The following is a 5,816-nucleotide window of genomic DNA, read 5'->3' on the forward strand; positions in this document are numbered from 1 at the left end:
CATCTGCCAAGTTTCCTCAGTCACAAGCTACTGTGTGTGTAGCTTCAGCTGGCCTCGTAAACAGGGCCAGGAATCCCTACAGCACTTCAAAAATTTATTTCTGAAGAGCTCAGATTTTTCTAGTGAGTTGTTGTGCTCTCAGCTCTTTTGTATTGAGTAGTCAATAATGGCCTCGAAGCAGAAACACCAACCAGAAGGTTCTTCAGGTCTGGAAAAACAGCAGTCCACGCTGCTGGCCACCACAGCGCTCCCTTTCCTCAGCTCCCACAGCATTTCTGCAGCACTGCCAGGCCTAAAAATGCGCTTTCTGTCATAGCAGCAGAACCTCCCCGCAGTGCCATGTCTGTGTGTCTCAGGTACAGGACACTTACCTGCCAGTGCACTGGGGTTTTGCCACTAAAGGTACACTGAAAGGCTCAATAGTGCCTCCATGTTTAATTTCAGCCTGGAATCTTCAAGCTTAGCGATGGCTACCAGATAATATCCTGATTTCTTGATCCAATGGTTCAGCTTGCACAAAGATATCACCTTGATAAAACAAACTGATGGGAAATGGCACGCTTTTCAATATTCTCAGCATCAACATTTTTTCATATGGCAAATGTTTGTCATAAGCTGAAAGCTAAAGTTTGAGACCACTTGCAGTTCTTAGATAAAACTTGAGGCTTTCTTGGTACTTCTGATGCTGTTTTGAACTTATGCACTCATTTTATGATCAGCTTTTCCTGGTACCTTTTTTTAATTGAAATGCTTCTTTCAATCAGTGCTAATTTCACTCCAAAATTAATGATTTTTTCACAGTACATAAGTGACTCTCTTAGCAAAGAGGCTTCTATCAGGTGTTCTACATACAGGTTGTTGCTGAAACATAGTATTTCAATCATAGCACCATCTCCACGCTCTTTTCCTTCAGTCACTGCTACCTCACATGCCCAACAGGGGCAGATACACATTTATTCACCCTGACCCAAAATGCAGCACAGCATTACCACCTGCTCTCTTTGTTCATCAGCTGATTGCCTGCCCAAGGGGGCTGCAAGAGGGCTGAGCTCAGCAGGAGCTCTCTGGGCGCAAAGAACAGCTTCCTGTGGAAAACATCTGGGCACAAAGAATGGCTTCCCATGGAAAATGTGATGCTGGTGCTTCTGGTCTGTCAGCTCCATCAGACTCCTGAGGCACAGCAGCTGGGTCCATGGGAGAGGCCCAGAGAGCATTCACAGGGACACAGGCACCGATTTTCTACCAGACACTGCCACAGCCATCCTGCAAGGGGGTCTCGCTGTGGCACACACCAGGCTGCAGGGACAAAACCCAAAAGACTCTTCTGGCAATCAGATCATCCCCAAGCTGACACTGAGATCAGTCAAATACAGGTATGTCAAAACCAGTAGGGTCTCTTTGCACTAGGTGATGATTTGGCCCATTCCATGTAATCTATCTTTTTTTTCTAATCTTTCTTGTAGATGTAGATGATGATCCTTCTTAGAAAACAATGATTTGTTCCTCTATGAAATACATGTCTGTCTTTAGTCATAGGAGAACACACCATTGGCAAGTAGAGCCCACAAAACAGCTGACTGATTTTCCTTGAAGGCCTTTCTCTCTTGTCTGGCTTCCAGTAAAGCAAAGGCCCTGAAAGGTGCTGCAGCAGCTTTATAGCAGACATAAATGTTTATGTCACAGGGATCTGAAGGCAGCAACGTCAATCCACTTCTCCACTCTTTCCTGTGCAACTCCTAACTTGTTCTCCTTGGCTTCCCACAGTAAAAAATGCTCCCTCGAGGCAGTGTGGACTCAAAATAATTTTCCCCTTTGAACAGTGGCAGTCCTGCCAGTCGCTCTGCATGGAAAGTGCCTTTACAAGAGTACATTAGGAATGTTGATCCCAATTACAAACTCAGGAGATAATCCAAACTGGAGTTCTGCTGATGCCAGTGAGAATTTACATGCACCCCAAGCACGCTGGGGTCCATCCAGGTGTCCCCCAAAGACAGGGGAACTCATTGTACATGACTGTGCCTACAGCTTCAAGCAGAGACAGGCTTTGGGAGGCTGGCACCTTCCCCTGTACAACATCTTATCTAAGGCACACCGTGCATCACAACCAGCACAATGAACTCTCCCTAAATTATCTGTACCTGAGCCACAATGAAATCAATTCAGCATGAAGAACTTTTGTTTCTAAGCAAAGCGGAAGTTTAGCCTGGTAACGGGTAAAACTGCAGTTTAACTGGCCCAAAAGGTGGCTGGCATGTAGTAAAGAGGCCATGTTCTCTGGTTCCTACTGTACTAAATGCATCCTCTAGCTGAAAGAAAACAGTGATTATCAGAAAGTCAATTGTCATTCTGCCTCTTTAGAAAAATTCCCATTAAAGATAAAGCCAATTTTAATTAGATTAAGTATCCAATTACTGTAATTACATTTTTAAAAAATTCACATCATGAGGATGACCCTTTTAAAAAGGGTTACAAGAATAATTAGTGTATTCATATTAACCAAAATGTATTGGATAATATTTATACCCAGAAGGCAAAGTACATTACACATATTTCACCTTTGGGGAAAGCTTGCAAATGTTTTGGCAGTGGTATGAATATTTATAGGGAAGAGCGTGCTTTAGCAAGATTATATGAGAAAGCATTTATATGCTCACAAATTTTTACCCAAGGGTAAAGTATACATAAAATGTAGTGCAGAGATTATGGATATGCAAAGTACAATTTAAGCGTGGAATTTATATCAGTTTGTTTAATTAATTGGAGCAGAATACTACTCCCTTTATTTATTTATTTTTTTTTGCTGGTGACAGAATGGCCACAGAATTCATCTGAGCTTTCTTTCTGCTGATCAATAACACCAGAAAGGTGCCAGGAAAGGGTGCTCCCTCTGCAAGGCATCACCTTGCCCATGGGTTAAAGCATGCCCTTTAGTGTATTCCTGATCTCTCTGTGCCAGCAATCCCATCTGCTGCCGGATGCTACCTGAACACCTCACTACAGAGCTGGAAAACACACGGGCAGCCTCCAGTCAGCACTGCTCATTTAGGAGCACATCCTCCAGCTCTCACTGAGGGCAAGGCTTGAAGAGATGCCAAATAGGTTTGCTCACACACAGAGGACGAGAAACCACATCCTTGCTGCAGGCTGCCCCAGAAGGCACAGAGGATGTGACCCATTTTTGCTGCTGAGGTGCAGCACCAGCTCAGCACGAGGATGGCAGCTGTGCCAGCTCTTGTGCTGGGCACGAAGTTCCTGCTGCGGACCAGAGAGCTCAACACACCACGGAGACCTTCCCAGAGAACTCTGCCTGCACAGCCTAGCCAGCGATTTTTGCCTGCTCTGCAGCTAATCAATGGCTTTGGGAATTGCCAAGGAATTACATTCTGCCTCAGAAAACAAGCTCTCAGGCTCTTAAGTGGTGCTAGTGTTTACCTACTACTGCAGCATTTGGCCCTTTACTACTAAGATACTCCGCAGTGAGAACACTTGCAGCATGCACATAAGCACCTCCCTAATTTAGGTGAGAGGAGCTGTGATAGCCCAGCTTTTGACAAGACCTAGACAAATGAGGAAGCTCTTGTGTCATTTGTTAGCTTGATTAAGTTAAGGAATTTCTTCCTGATTTACATTTATATCAGAGATTGTTCATTTTTATAGCAATTTATATGTGGCCAGTCAAGAATGAGCAGACAAAAAAAAAGAGAAAAAGACAGGGTTTAAATGATTCGTTCAAGTTCTTTTGCATTAATTTTCTCTTCACAGAATTATCAGCAATCATTCTAGAGCACTCATGCCTTTCCTGTTTTTCAGAACAGCTGAATATTGCCTTACATAATCCAGAGTCTGGTATTCCTTCGGCTGTAAACTGTGGCTCGTGTAGATCCTTACCTACACATGTGGAAAAGGTTCTGCCTTCTGAAGATGATCCTTCCTTTATAAAAGGTAAAATTTAAAATAAGTTGCAAGTACTTGTGCAAAGGGATGGTTGCTTCAATGCTGATATTGCCAGCGTGGATAGCAGCATGAATGTTTACAATTTCCTCAACTCTCACTGTCATTTGGCTGGGTTTTGAGCTTTCTTGCAAAATAAAATAGCCCAAGAACATCCTTAAGGGAAAAGCATAAAAACAAGGGAAAACCCACCTCTGATTCATACTGGCTAAATTGCCTTTAAAGCTTTGTCCCACAGTAAGGAGACACTGGGCAAGTCAGTAAGCATGTGATGTGATAGCAGAGAGACAGGCAGGTGGGAAAACACGAGGATTAAATAAATAGGAATAAAATGAAATGAGTGTCTAACATTCCTGTCCAGAAGTTCAAAGTAAGTAATTTGTTGGAGATGTCTATTATTACCTGCTGAATATCTATTACACTGGCTGGAGGGTATTTTGCTACTGAAGTGTTGTTTCTGAATATTATAAATTGCCAGAGAACAACAATGTATCTTTCATGACAGAATGAAGGAATTATTTGCTGTTAGTGAACTGATGACACATTTCTGATCAAGGCAGTACTCCTTTTGATGCCACTACCTGTTAACTTGGCCTCTGGAGGCATCAAGAGCTGCTCACAAGTTTAGAAAAGAGGCTCAAACATTGAAACAACAGCTCTCACAATTCTTATTTCCAGGAACAGTGCAGGGACTCGCAGAAATCTACTGTGAGCAGCCGGAGACCTGGTGAATGAGCGATGGGTGAAGGAGCCGTGGCCAACCAGCCAGGTTGGTTTGTAAGGCTTGGTGGGGCCTGACCAAGGACTGCTGTCTCCCCAGGGTCGAGGTGCTCACTGAGAAGGATTTCTGGAATTGTCTGTCCAGTTCCAGCTGTTCAGACAGTGGATATCTCTTTTGAAGTCATTTAAGAGCCTGTGGCATTCTGCTGCCGTAGTGGTCTGCAGCGTTAGTCAAAGCAATTCTGCTCTCAGCTCAAGTCTAATTAAGGGTAGCTCTTGCGTAAAGTGAGTTAAATTCAGTAGTCACAGCCCAGACCCCATGGAAAATAGTCTAATTCAACTACAGTAATACAGTGTAATATAAATATAATGGAAATACAAAACCATATAATTTAATTTGACATGACTGGCAGTTTTTTGCTTAAGTCGGTGAAAATGAACAAGTACAAACACTGAACTTCCCTCTTCGATCTTTTATTGTTAGTGTAGAGGGAGCTGGTTTCAGGATGACTTTGCACAGCAGCACCCTAAACAAATGCACTGACAGGATGCATATTTCACACCCTCTGTCGAAACTATACGCACATTTTTAATTTTTGAATGTTCTAGATAGTTGGAGTAAATTGAATTAATTTTAAATATGGCCTGGACTATTCCACATCTTTCCCGTGTGCCCAAAGGAATGGGAACTGGGCCAGGGAGAATGGGAACCACATGGCCATGGATGCTCCAAGCTTTGGGTACCCTACGCTCACCTGCCCCGTCCTGCCACCACTGCCTCCAGCAAAGACCAGCTGAGATCGTGCAGAGCAGTGAAAAACAGGGCACAGTGTAGATTTTTTTCTTCTCTTCCCCTAGAAATTTCAAAGTGCTACAAGCAAGGAGGGACCAGAGCCTGAGAAACAGTTATGGAGGACAAGGAAGAATCACAGAATGGCATCGGTTGGAAGGGATCTTGAAGACCAAGATTTTACAAGCGCCCTGCCCTGAGTACTGAGAGGAAAGCTGATGTCTTTACAAAGAATGTGATGGGTGAAGGTATGGTGTTAACGTCTTTGAAATGGGGTTTAATGTCCCTACTGACTCTGGGCAGCAGGTTTGTGGCAGACCCGCACAGCTTGGCTCCTGAGACAGACACGGGTCTG

The 5,816-nt window shown here is 43.7% G+C and overlaps 1 long non-coding RNA gene across 1 annotated transcript; it reads left to right on the forward strand.

The window, feature by feature from the left end:
- Positions 1-3,850: 3,850 nt before the first annotated feature.
- On the forward strand, positions 3,851-5,614 carry LOC138110745 (uncharacterized). Its single transcript, XR_011151035.1, has 3 exons — positions 3,851-3,942; positions 4,630-4,720; positions 5,530-5,614. It is a non-coding gene; the product is annotated as an uncharacterized lncRNA (long non-coding RNA).
- The last annotated feature ends 202 nt before the right edge of the window (positions 5,615-5,816 follow it).

This window comes from Aphelocoma coerulescens, chromosome 5 (genome assembly GCF_041296385.1).
Source record: "Aphelocoma coerulescens isolate FSJ_1873_10779 chromosome 5, UR_Acoe_1.0, whole genome shotgun sequence".
Lineage (NCBI taxonomy): Eukaryota > Metazoa > Chordata > Aves > Passeriformes > Corvidae > Aphelocoma > Aphelocoma coerulescens.